Raw genomic sequence first — 15,297 nt, 5'->3', positions numbered from 1 at the left:
AGAAGTAGAACATTTTTTTTGTAAAATAATTCTTTTTAGTATTTTTCAAAATTTTCTAGTTTTTATAATGATGATAACAACACCGTTGATGACTTTGAAAATTTACATTTAGATGAAGAAAAAAATTATAATTCAGATTAAAAGGAGGAACCTTAAATTCCTAATACATCTTTAATCAAAAGTTATCATAGTTAAGAGAATAAATATAGATGCAAATATTTTAAAATTCTGGGAAGAAAATTCTTCAATATATCCAGAACTATATATCCTATCTAGACTCTTCATGTGTGTAGTAACACAAGTAACGATTTATTTTAGATCAGCATAGAACGTGCATTTTCTACTTTGAAATGTATATTTGTCAGATTTGCATGATTTAAAATATAAATTAATTAATTTTTAAATTTTTTCTTTTACATTATCTACCAGTATATAAAAATAAATAAATTAAAAAAATGGTGTGATTTTGAGTCAACATTTTTCTATGTTCTACAAATCCTGGACCCAAATCCTTTTTAAAATTTTATTCCTAAACATGGACCATTTTTTAGTCGTAAGGTTTACATCCTTGATATCAGTATTCTTATAAAATTGAAATAATAATTTTAAAATTTATTTTTAAAAGAATGTATTCTTTATACAGTAAAACCTGTCTATGCACCGTGGGGACCTAGATTTTTACCCAACAGTTGTCCATATTAAGACTTTTTACTTTCTAATAATATTTAATAGGAATTTGATTGGGACTTAAAATTTTGGGCAAATTACAGAGTTGCGCTAATTACCATAAGCCCAAATTATACAAGTTTTCCACATGGTTATTATTTTTATGAAGGCATAGTAGGAAGAAGGAAATTGAAAAACAAATAATCTAATACTGTTTTTCAAAATGAAGCTTATAGACCCATGTATGGATATGCAGTTAGAATGGCAGATTTCAGTTGATATTCTCTGTCGAAAGTAGAAGCCTTCTTTTGGGTCATCTGTGATTAAGCATAACCTTTGCCCTATTGTTTTGAATAATTTTAGGGCTTGGGGTCCAAATGATTCACAGATATCTGAGACTACCGGAACAAACAAAACATTATTAAGGTTGCTATATTTGTTTGATTTTATTTAATATAGTTTTTATATAAATTTTATTTTACAAATAGTTTACATGTTATTTTAAATATATATAATTTTTAAAAAATAAAAGAAATGAGCATCGTTTTTCAAAATTATTTTAAAATTAAAATGTTAAAATTTTGTTTTCTTCAAAAATTATTTTTATAATTTCTTCTCCTGTAAGTTTCCATAATCTGTTCTTGATTTCCCACAGAGTTGTCGGTTGTATTTTTATTTTAACGTTTGGTCTGTCATGGCATTGTGAGTTGGAAAATATCATTGTTTGTCCTGGTTAGGTTTAAACAAGTAAGATATAATTACAATTATTTAATTCGCAATATCTTGGGTCAAGTATATGAGTAGGGTAATGTATGTCGCAGCAATAAAAATTATTTCCGTTTTTTAAAATATATTGTTGGATCTCTAACCGTAAGAGTGATAACTTAAGGAATGTCAGATAAATTTGATCTATCATATCCATTACCTCTATTTGTTTAGAAATAACTATAAATTGTATAACTGCAAGATCAATTAAAAAACTTCACTATCAAGAAGATTAAGTTTCTTATATCAAAACCAGAGTTGTTAAGGAGAAGCGCTCCTAGAGAGCCCCTCCTTATAAAAATCGGAAGCGGGAACAAGTTACTTTTAGGGCTGGAGTGGAGGAGCGCCGCTTCATCGCTCTTTTAAATTTAATGTATAAATTAAATGATTTTTTAAATATTAATGAGTCTATTTATTTGTTAATTACAATTTAATAAAAAGTTTTTATTTAGATTTATGCAATATTAAATGTTGAGAGCCGAGTTTTATATTAATTTTTCATTTAATCAGTTAAAATATCAAACATCGAGTTTTTTTTCTTTTTATATTGAAAATCTTGTAAGTCATATTTATATTCATTTTATAGATATATGATAAAAAATAGTTTCTGATATTATGGATCCAGACATCATAGTAGAAGAAATCGAAATATAAAAAAAATTATCTAGTTAAATACTTATTGCAAATTTTCAAATGTTTTTAATGATGAAAATATTATTGCGGCTATTATCCATCTTGCATTCAAATTAAATTGGGAATGGATAAAAAATGCACAAAATATGAAACTAAAATACAAATTAATTAATATTTTTAAGAAAACAAATCACTGATGCAAAAATAGTTATTAATAACGGGAACCTTGCAATGATTTGAAAGATTGAAATTGATCATCAGGAAAATAATATATTGGACAAATATTTTTTAAATAATGATGTCAAACTTACTATTTTTGATAAATTTCCTGAATTTAAAAATATTTTTATAAAATACAATACCACGCTTCTCTCTAGTCCTCCTGTTGAGCGCCTGTTTAGCATTGCTAAACAGGTTTTAGGTGAGAAGTGTGTATGTTTGCTAGATTCAGATTTAGAAAATTTATTACTTTTAAAAGTTAATAAAAGATTATAGATATTTTGATGTATCATTTAATATAAATAAAACATTTTTGATAAAAAAATATGATTTTGTTTCGTGTACTTTCTAAATGAAAATTATAGGAGCGGCTACGGAGTCCATTACTTGGAGCGGGAGCTAGCTCCTTTTAAAAATTTCTCCCGCAAATTTAAAAAAAAAGTATTTTAACGTTTTTAATATATATGAGAGACATTAATTGATTATTTTTATATTTTTAAAATAAATTTTAAATATTTATTCGAAAAACATGTCTAATTTGTAAATTTCTTTCCATCCCGTTTTATTTTTATCTAATAATAAATCAACATCATTTCATTCATATAAGTCAGTACAGGGGAGTATATTAACATCGATTGCAATACAAAAATATTCTCAAAAATAATAAATAATACAGATGCAACTACATTTACGGAAATAGTATACATCTATCATGTATTCAAATTCGCAGAGCTATATTATCACAATGTGTTTTTCTCATGATATTTAATGACTCCAATATAAGTGCAAACCTTACTTGTGGCAGAACAAAAATGAGCAAGGCTACAAGTGTTTTAGTACCTAAATCCTAGAGGTCAATTCTAGATGATTTGAAAGATGGGCATCCATATGCAATTCCAGTGGCGTAGGTAGGAATTTTTCTTAGAGGGGGTCCATACATATAAAATCCTGGAGGCTTCGCCCCCAGACCCCTTTTAACGAGTCTTCGGCCCTTTTGCCCGGCCTTCGGCCTGGTTTATCTTAAAAATCATAACCACATCTTCGACAATATATAATAAATAAATGCATGAATAATATGTTATTATAATTTAGTAAATTATTTTCAATGACTTTATAATAATACTACCCAGAATAATTTCAATATTAATATAATATCCTTCCACAAACATCAAAACCAGAAAAATATAAATATTAATGGTATTTATTTGATTTTGAACGTATAATCTAAAAAAAAATTTGCTCTGGGAGGGGTCCAAACCCAAAAACCACCCCCGTAGCTACGCCACTGTGCAATTCTAACAGATGCATCTAATAAGGGAAATATTAAAACATTTCCCTCGATCCTTCGCTATTTCAACAAGAATAAGAACATTTCAATAAAACTATTAAAATTTTTTCCTCGGATAGTAAAAATCCAACGATGTAGCTAGCCACATAATGGTAAATATAGCTAATTCAGGGTTATCAGTGATTTGCATGTCAGCTTTCTGCGCTGATAATGCCTCTGTAAATTTTGGCAAAAACCAAAGTTACTGAATTGTGGTAGCACAATAATGAATTAGTACCAATTGGCTGTATATGCCATATACTACATAATTCTTGCAAGAAGGCAATCTGTGGTCGAAATAATTGTGATGAATTGTTTTAACGAATTTAGTACATCAACTAAAAGAGTTAATGAATTAAAAGATTGAAGTGGTCTAACTTGGAATGGTGTGAGTTGTTGCTATATATACCTATCAGGTGGTTGTCATTAATAACTACCATCGATAGAATTTTAAAATTTTACAAACCCTTAAAAAAATACTTTTTAAATAAAGATTTTAAAAGCTGTCCTAAAATTTTAAGAAATTTTTTCGAGTATGAAATGGCAGAAGCATATTTGGGATTCATTTCACATGTAGGAAATCTACATCATGCAGTAATAAATTTTATGGCGCTATTGCCAATTAGCCTAAATATATTATATTAAAATGTTCAAATAATACTCTAATTAATACATTTATAAATGAAGCTTCTTATGGGGGGGGGGGGATTTATTGGGGGCTTCGCCACCAAACTCCCTTACCTGGCCTTTGGCCAGCTTTCCCCCAGCCTTCGGCCGGGTCTTATGTTTTAGCTATTATTAAATTATTCATAATTTAATAATAATTATATTTCTATTTTTAACTATTTTAAGTTAGATATATAATATTTAATAAAGTTTTTTTAAATGTAAATTGAAATAAAGTTTAATGTCATTTTTTTATAAAAAAACTAGCCTCAGCTTAAGTTCTCATACAATATAAGTAGAATATAATTTTTTTATTGAAAATACTAATAGTAGTGTGTATAAAATATTGACTAGAAAATAATTTAAAAAACAAGTTTTTTTTCTTCTTATCAAATACAATATTATACAAAATTTTTTATTAAATACTATAATTATAATGTGATTTTTAATTTTCGTGGGAATGTGCCAGTTCATCAAGAATTTCGTTTGTCGTTGGAACCAAATCTCTGTGGATATCTAACAGAGGTAACCCATTTAGCGAGATTCGGAAGTAGTACTTCGTAAATATGTTTTCAACCTTCTCAAGTTGGAAAAATTCCTTTCATTCGTACATGTTGTAATAGGCAAACATGCAAAAATATAAAACAACTTCAAAATATTTGGGAATTGAGCCTAGGTTTCTTTACACCGATTGAGCGCATCAATAGCATTCTCAGGTAAAATAGCTAAACTTAGTAAATATTTATACCACAATTCGAATTCACTAAATTAATTTCAGTATCAATATCATAGGAATAAAATTTTGCTAAATATTTAATTTTACCAATAGTGGCATTAGAAAACGAAGAAGGATATTTGGGTAATAAAACTTAAAGATTGCTAAAGACTTGTTTTTTATCTAAAAATCGACTTATTTGCGATAAAAAAGTATCTAAGAATGGGATGAAAATGGATATTTTATAATATTCTTCAGTTGAGATAATATTTATTTTACACCTCAATAATTGCCTAGAGCTAGACGAGGTTTAGTTAGTGTTATATCATAAAATTTAGCCTTCGATTCAACGTTTAGATAAATATTATGAAAATATTCATCTACATTCATTCTTATTGTATCTACCTGTTCATCCAAATCAATAACCTGAACCAAATCAATAACCTGAACCAAATCTAAATTTGGTTTTTGTAAATTTCTACAAAGTAGTGAGCTAAAAATAATTTATTGATGCAACTAGCAGCAATGATAAACTCTGATTGATCAATTGAATTCAATAATGATATCGCTTCTGACGACACATTACTTTTTTTCATGCTCAGCCTTATTTAACTTTTGTATTTCTATTTCTTGTTCTACAAAATGGAAGTAAAAATGAAAAATATTTAAAAAATTATAGATATTTATTAATAATTAAAATATTATTAATACTTATTAATTCTAACTCACTATTTTGAATTTAATAAAATAATTATATAATAATAAAATAAATTACGGTTTGATTTCAATCTCTTAGACTAAAAATTTTTCCATTATATTAATATTTTTGAATAACGTTAATGTACTTAGTCACAAGGAAAGGAAATTTTAATAAAATTTATTTATAAAAAATAATTTTTATATTGGAAAATTGATATTCAAATATTTGTAAAATTTTGATTGGGTTAAAATGATATTTATGAAAACAGTCAAATTTGCGATGATTGGTTATGCGCCTGAAGCAGATATTTTTATTAAGACAATTTTAGAATATTTACAATCAAAATATGGTTTTAATAACTCTATTTGCAAATGTATAAATATTATGACCTTGGAACAGAAACTATCAATTGATGGTTTTTATAATTTAATAAATATATTAAAAATACAGAAAGACATTGACACCTTGTTTGAGGAGATTGTAATTCTCTTTATTTTTTATGATTCTCCAAAATACTTAAAGTTAGATGATCTAAAAGCAGAGGAGAAATGGGTAGAATTTTTTCTTAATAACGATAAATCCCCATGCTTGGAAAAAATATACGAGTATGCCTTCTCCTTACCTCATTCTAATGCCTCAATTGAGCGTATTTTTAGCCTGATATGGACTGCGGAAAAAGGAGAGATATCGGATTGCATTAACAACATTAGAGGCAAATGGTAACAAATATATAATATGCATGCCAGGAATTTTATAAATATCTCAATAACGACGGTAAACATTTAGTTCTATTATTTAAATCTCAAATAAAATATAATTAAGTTTTAGCAATGGCGCCATAAAATTTATTATCAACAGCTTAAATTCTCATGCAATATAAGTAGAATATAATTTTTTTATTGAAAATACTAATAGTAGTTTAAAATATTGACTAGAAAATAATTAAATTAACAAGTTTTTTTAACTTCTTATCAAATACAAGATTTTTAATTATTTCGTTTGTCGTTAGAACCAAATCTCTGTGTATATTTAACAGAGCTAACCCATTTAGCCGAGATTCAGTACTTCGTAAATATGTTTTCAACCCTCTCAAGTTGGAAAAAGTCCTTTCATTCGTACATGTTGTAATAGGCAAACATGCAAGAATATAAAACAACTTCAAAATATTTGGGAATTGAGCCTAGGTTTCATTACACCGATTGAGCATATCAATAGCAAGCTCAGGTAAAATAGCTAAACGTATAAATATTTATACCACAATTCGAATTCACTGATTAAATTTATTTCAGTATCAATCTCATAGGAATAAAATTTTTCTAAATATTTAATTTTACCAATAGTGGTATTAGAAAATGAAGAAGGATCTTTGGGTAATAAAACTTGAAGATTGCTAAAGACTTGTTTTTTATCTAAAACCCGTACTTTTATTTGCGATAAAAAAGTATCTAAGAATGGGATGAAAATGGATATTTTATAATATTCTTCAGTTGAGCCAATATTTATTTTCATCTCAATAATGGCCTAGGTGCTAGACGAGGTTTAATTAGTATTATATCATAAAATTTAGCCTTCGATTCAACGTCTACATTCATTCTTATTGTATCTACCTGTTCATGCATATTTTCCGCCAAATCAATAACCTGAACCAAATCTAAATTTGGTTTTTTTAAATTTCTACAAAGTAGTGAGCTATAGGAAAATAATTTATTGATGCAACTTGCAGCAATGATAAACTCTGATTGATCAATTGAATTCAATAATGATATCGCTGCTAACGACACCTTACTTTTTTTTCATGCTCAACCTTATTTATAAATTATCGTTTGATTTCAATCTCTTTGACTAAATATTTTTCCATTTTATTAATATTTTTGAATAATATATTGGAAAATTGATATTCAAATATTTGTAAAATTTTGATTGGTGGGGTGGGGGGGGGGTCTGGGGGGTAGGGGTAAAATTTTTATTAGCTTAAAATTATGTTTTTGAAAATAGTCAAATTTGCGATGGGGGGGGAATTTCCCCCTTTCCCCCCCATTGGTTACGCGCCTGGTTGACCATATTTTAGGCCACTAATTTTTTTAATTTAAAATAACTAACGTCATTGTTGAGGTCAAATCAAAATGCATTTTTCCTTCAAATTTAATTATTTTACATAGTTATATTATATAAAACGATAATTAATATTACAACCAAATTTCGTTTTAAATTGGAACTTGAAGATTTTGAAACTGATAAAATAGTTTTGGGCACATTTTATATTTGGTAAGTATTGAATTAGTTCCTTCAATATAGGATGTTACTGTAAATAATTATCATATTTGGTTATGGTAATGTTAATTCATCTGATTTTATAGATTCTGGCCATGCCGGTAAATTTTTTTTAAAAAAAATTCGGGTTCTTGAAAAATTAGGCCCGATGCAGATCACTATTATATTATTGTAATATATTTTCCTCTCGCTAACCAGCAATTAGTAAGTAATTACTATGTTTAGACCCGGGTTCAGATGAATAACACATTTGCATTTTATATATCCAGTAACAATTTAAATTTTTCTTTTAGAAATTATTTTCTTTTTTTTAAAAATTTTAAATCAAAATATAAATCATTTCTTTTTTTTGAGTTTTAAAATAATTTCCGGTAAAAAGGATTCAAAACAACAGACCGGTTGATGGGTCATGGAAACTTTCTTAAAACGTGTTTTAGCAAGCCCTGGCTTAATAAATTAATATCGCTATGCCTTTTCCTAGTTCAAAATGAGGTGTGAACTCTGAAGTCAAAATATATAAATAAACTTTTTATATAGTTTTAATTAAAGTTAGATTATCTAAAGTTTTTATTTTCAACATTTTCTTTCAACTTCAAGTTAACAAAAGCAAATATGTTATTATTATTTTTACAAACATTTATCTCAACAATGGAATGCAACATGTTTATTAAATCGTCACAAGCATAATAACACTGAAAAATCAGGTGCGTACGCAGGAATTTGGTCTGGGGGTGGGGGGGGGGATAATAAAATTTTTAAAAATATTAAGCATAAATTTATTAGGACTAATAACTTTTCTAATACACAATTTTAAATTAATGTGAATTACAAAAAAATTATATATATAAACTGGCATTGAAAAACTATAAAATAAATGTGAATTATAAAATATAAAGTGAATATAACCACGATATGAATCACTTAAATGACCCAAAAGTGAAATTTGAATTTTTTGAGCCTTTAAAATATATAAAGTATAAAAAATTTAAATGTTGGAAATATAAATTAATACACAAAAAGTTTCTTAGGAATAATTGTATTTTGTATATTTTGAGCTAATTTTTCAATTATCTATCCTTGCTAGGCGTTAAGTATTTGAAATCACCATTATAAGCTACAAAAATCAAAATTAAATATAATTTATTTTTAAAAAATTCGGGCCGGGCCTGAAATTTAAAAAAAACCAGGGCCGAAAAAAAATTTTAAAAAAAAATCTGGGCCGTGCCCTGCAAATGGTACCTCTGCAGGGCACTGTTATTCTTCTTAAAAAAGAGAATGTTCTCTCATTAGTTTACTAATGGGAAGAGTTGCTAATATATATATAACCATTTTAATAAATTGGGAATATATCTAAAAATTTTTGAAATAATGCAAAGCATACATAGCATTTTTTGGACTGTATCAACCATCGTTAATCTTTTGATCATAGGTATTCATCAGCTAACAAGGCATCATAAGATATTTTAACATCTTCATAATAAAATGCTATCAAATATTTTTTTTTTCTATCACCATCTTAAAAAGGTTAGAAAAGCTTTCGTGGAAGTAAAATCTGCAGATTTGTAAGTGCTGCAAGATGAATTAAAAACCACATTTATTTGGGTTATAAATGTATCTAAGAGTGGGGACATTTGTTTTATAATACTCCTGATCCTGTATTAATGTTTTGACGATGAGCTTGCTTTCTGCAAGTGGAGGGGGCAAATATTAAACACGTATAGCTCTGTTTTTGACATAATAGCATATAAAATATGAAATTCTTCATCAACATTAGCTCTAATTTCCTTGAGTTCTAATAAAATGCTCTCCGCTATTCTCATCTTCTTAATCAAGTCAATGTCATATTTTTGAAAAGTATTACATAAAATAATTGTATAATTAAATAATACATTCTAATGAGAAAATAAATTTGGAATAAGTATTGAATCCAATAATTTTATTGCTTCTGAGAAAATATTTCTTTCAAGCCATTATGATATTTCAGTAATAGCATTAATAATTGACTCTTCTAACTCCATAAAAGCTGTTACTGCTTGATGGCGGAGACTTGATCTCGTTGGACAAGCTTGCAATTTCTTTCTCCCTGTTGGACAAGGAGTTTCAGAGATAATTATTATTTGACTAGAAATTTAGATAAATAATACGTCACTAAAATTTGAAAATAATAGGTAAATTACGCCAAGGAAAACTTGAAATCGAAATTAATTTATAAAATAACTTAGTAGATGAATGTGATAATAAATGTAATTAAATATATATATGAGATAGGAATAAATATTAACAATAATATTTTTAAAAAATATAATCCGGCATCTGCATTTTTTGGCTTGGAGGGAGGGGGGGGGGGATTTGTCTCCCTGCCCCCCCCCGCTGCGTACGCACCTGTGAAAAATAATAATTAATAATTCAAAAAAATAAAAAAACGCATGCTGATTGAGTAAGGATAATTTATGTTATATGTGAATGTGAATGTGAATTTAACAGATCCCAATCAAAAGCACCCCAATTTAACAAATATTAAAATGGTAAGAAAATGAGAATAATAAACAAAGCTTTAAATGATTAATTTAGAATGTATAATAAGATTTAATTTAAGATTAGTAAATATGATTTATTTTTTCTTATTTTTCATTTATCTGAACCCTGTGACTAAACCACGGGTCTGAATCTCGGGTCTGGATCCCGGGTTAATGCTCAGAGCAGGTCTGTCTGGACCCCCGTTATTATTTATAGAATGATTTAAAAAGTATAAAGATTTACTAATAAACTTTATAATTTATATTCTAGGCTAAAAAAAACAAGGGTTGACAGAGTTAAAAATTGCTCAATATAATTCTGGTAAACACCCTCTACCCTGAGAAAAAAATATCGAAATCTATGCGAGAATAGTAACAATTGTTTCTGATTTTGAAAATCGATCAAGATTAGATTATCTTAAAGGAATCGCTATTAATATTGAATGTTTATTTTTTTAAATTCTTATCTACAATAATAAAATTGTTTTTATATAATAGTCTCAAATTTTTTATATTTGCATTATTTTTTGTGACAAAAATATAGGAAGGTCTACTTTGGTATAAAATTTAGCTAGCTACATACAGACTCATTTATCAAGATACAGATTTTATGAGGGTATTTACAAATTCTTTTATATGTGATGCAGTCTTTCTCTACCACATCAATCCCACGATTAATATTTCAAAAATAACTACCTTTCTTCATGCATTATAAAATTATTTTAAAATTCATATTCCTAGCCCTTGAGTCATATAGTTGTTTTCCCTTACAAATATGATCACTTTTGATGAGCAACATTATTAGTAAAATATTATTATAAAATAATACTCAAGTATTACACTAAAGGGCTAGGTTTAAAACGAGGATTACATTTTCCTTTTATTTATTAAAGCATGTAAATTTTTTTATATTGGGGTGTTTTTGTCTGATGTTTTTTTTCCATGGTTATTTTTAACCAGTCTTAGTCAAATCAGTGATTCTTTTAAAATTTTACACTTCAGTTATATATTTAACAAATAAACTATTGGTTTAGACAATGTGATATGGCTATGCTCTACTTTTTGGTTCACATATTAAATAAATAAAAAAAATCATTTTTCAAAAACTTTTTATAATGAAATTTATTTTGTAAGAATATTTATTCTATATGTAAATTAGATATCAAAAAATATTGCCTAAAGAGATCTATTAAAATAAGATAATGCTTGCTCATTTTCTATTTTAACTTAAGAAAAGTACTGTGGAAAATATGATGTATTCACTTTAACAGGGGCTTGTGTACCATCTATAAATGATATCAACCCTCTCAAAACTTTTAACCTCCTACCAAATATAAATAATTAAAAAAAGAAAATACCATTCATCCCTTTCCAATTTTATTCAAATAATGATAGTTATTTCATAACTAATTACCCCCCTCTAACTTCAATGATGCTCCAAGTAAAAGTCCCTGCATTCCAATGGCAGTTCAAGTTACGATATTGACCTTCCTATAAAAATTTGGGAAAAAATTGGTTGAATTAATTTTGTTATATTATAGCTCTAAAATTAATTAAGGTTCATAATTAATTGGCATTTGGTTAACTTTTTTTAAATATACTATATGGTTCCATGTCAATTCAGCGAAACATTTATCGCGAATGTCGTTTATCGCGAATGTCGTTTATCGCGAATGTCGTTTATCGCGAATATCGTTTATAACAAATGAATTTTATAGCTAAACTTTTATAGCGAATCCACATTAGCGAATATTTTTCAGCGAAAACAATATAGCGAAACAAATATCGCGAATTTTTTATAGCGAAACCTTTAAAGCGAAATTTTTATCGCGAATCAATAATCGTAAAAATTTTATAGCGAAGTCAATATCGCGAAACATAAATCGCGAAGACAATATAGCGAAAACTATTTTGCGAAATATAACGCGGCCTATTATTATTATTTTATTTTTATTACAATAATTTAAGGTAGTACAACATTCACAGAGATGCTTATCATCACAATGTTGGTTCCCCATAATATTTTACGACTCTAATATAAATGAAAACTATACTTGTAGAACTAAAATGAGCAAGGCTATCATCAATGTTTTAGGACCTAAATCCAGGAGGTCTTGAAGATTTGAAAGATGGACATACATATGCAATTCTAAAAGATGCATCTAATAAGGGAAATATTAAAATATTTTCCTTGATCCTCCGCTATTTCAACAAAATTAAGGTCGTTTCAATAAAACTATTAAATTTTTTCCCCTCTCAAATAGTGAAAAATCCAAAGACATAGCTAACCATATAATGGTAAATATAGCAGATTCGAGATTATCAATACACTGCATGTCAGCTTTCTGATCTGATAATGCCTCAGTGAATTTGGTAAAAACAGAGTGTATTTACAGAATTGAGTCAGCACAGGTTGCGATATGTTCCTAATACCCGCCATCGATAGAATTTTAGAATTTTATAAACCTTTAAAAAAATATTTCTTAAATAAAGATTATAAAAACTGTCCTAACATTTTGAAAATTTTTTTCAATAATGAATGGCAGAGGTATATTTAGGAATGATTTCACATGTAGGAAATCTACTACAAGCTTTTAATGTGTATTGCAATCAGTAGAATCTTAACAAAGATTCACAAAATTATGCTGCAGATGTGTTCATATTTACAGTTAAGTTTTTAAAGCAAATTTTATAAAAAAAATGACATTACACTTTATTTCAACTTTACATTTAAAAAAACTTTATTAAATATAATATACCTATCTTGAAATAATAAAAAAGAGGCTTGTAATATCCTATCCATAAGCACGAATTAGTAAATAATAGTTAAAAATAGAAATATAATTAAATTATGAATAATTTAATAGAATAGCTAAATAAGACCCGGCCGAAGGCCGGAGCAAAGCTGGCCGAAGGCCAGGTAAAAGGGGTTTAGGGGCGAAGCCCCCAAAAATTTTTTCCCCCCTATAAGAAAATCCTGGATACGCCACTGTGGTCAACTATTGATAGACATATTAAATATGATTAATAAAAGGTATTAAACCTATCACTATCAAATTAATTACATATATTTTATCTTTTTAAACATTTGAACATTTATATGAAGATCAATATGTTCTTTCTGCAGTTATACATCCGTATTCAAGCATCAATGGCCAGGAAAAAACTTCCATAAAACGAACCTATAAAAAATAAACTTATAGTCATTGGAAAAATGCATTGAAAATCATAGAAATGATAATGTAAGAACTGTTAATTTTAAAATATCCATTTTTTTGACGAGGAAGTAGAGGATGGATTGGAGGGTAACTTATCTCAATTTTTTGAAGCAAAGGACAAAACAATAAAAATTTTAATAAATTCCCCATGTTAAAAGAGTTGTTTGTTAAGGATAATACCGCAATCCCCTCATCTAGAGCGCGTTTTTAATTTAGCTAATGCCGTATTAACTGTCAATCGTTCCTGTCTATCAGATAAAAAATTTGAAAAACAATTGTTAAAATTATTACCAAAATTTTTTTGTAAATAAAAATATCTTTTTATTCATTATATTATATTGTAATTATAATTATATTATCAAAAAAAACTATATTATTTTTTAACATGGCTAATATATTGTGTTAAAATATATAAGACATTTATTTATATTACGTTGAACGCGAACGCGTTTGATTTTTTTAGAAGTGTTTACAGCACTCGTTATATGTTATATAGCGTGGCGTCTAGTTTCTATGAAAAAAATCAAATATTTTTATTTTACATAAAAAATTTAACATAAAATTGATAAATTTAGATATATTTTAAAAAGTTTCCAACCCAACCCGACTTGGCAGCAATTTTTTATAAAAATATTTAGCCCCACAAAGCCCGAACTCGATTTTTTAAAAATAAATAGGCCCTATCTCTAGTATTATACTATATGCAACACTCTCGTTAAACAGTTATAATTATAAATTTGATGAAAATTATTTTATTTTTAAATTTCCGAAGAAAAGGAAGCTTTTCAACAAATTTTTAATCTTTTTTTTACAGTTCGAAAAATAAATAAAAAATATTTGTTTTTAATTATAATGTTAAAAACTCGTATCGTATTATCAAAAAAATATTCGTAATAGCATCATCATCGCTTCATTCGTATTATAATTATATAAATATAATAACCATATTAAAACTGAAACAGAATATAAAAATCAAACACATGCTTAAAACATGATATAATACATAATATTATATGTTTAATCTAGTGATTTGTTGCAATTATCTATTAAATTATATTATTTCTTTATTTGAAATTTTTAAATCAAAATAGAAATCCTATCTGTTTTTGCGTTTTAAAATAATTTCCGGTAGGATTAAAATAAAAGACCGGTCGACGGGCCAACGAAACTTTCTTAAAATGTGTTTTAGCTTGCACAAGCTTAATAAATTGGTATCGCTATGCTATGCCTCATCCTAGTTCAGAATGAGGTGTGAAATTTCTAGCAGGGTTTTTTAATAAAAAAGCATTTTTTTCTCCTGACTATTCAGATCAGAAGTCAAAATATATAAAATCAATTTACACTTTTTATATATTTTAAATTTAAATTAAATTATCTGAAGTTTTTATTTTCAACATTTTCTTTTAACTTCAATTCAAGTTTTTAAAAGTATATGTGTTATTTTAATTATTTTTACAAACAAAATATTTTTATCTCAACAATGAGTATTATTTTTAATTTAATCAACATGTTTATTAAATCGTCACAAGTCACAACAACACTGAAAAATAATAAATAATAATTCAAAAATATAAAAAAACGCATATTATTAATTAAGGATA

The sequence above is a fragment of the Gordionus sp. m RMFG-2023 genome, chromosome 1 (genome assembly GCF_954871325.1).
Source record: "Gordionus sp. m RMFG-2023 chromosome 1, tfGorSpeb1-WG-v2, whole genome shotgun sequence".
Lineage (NCBI taxonomy): Eukaryota > Metazoa > Nematomorpha > Gordioida > Chordodea > Parachordodidae > Gordionus > Gordionus sp. m RMFG-2023.
This window is presented reverse-complemented; position numbering follows the sequence as displayed.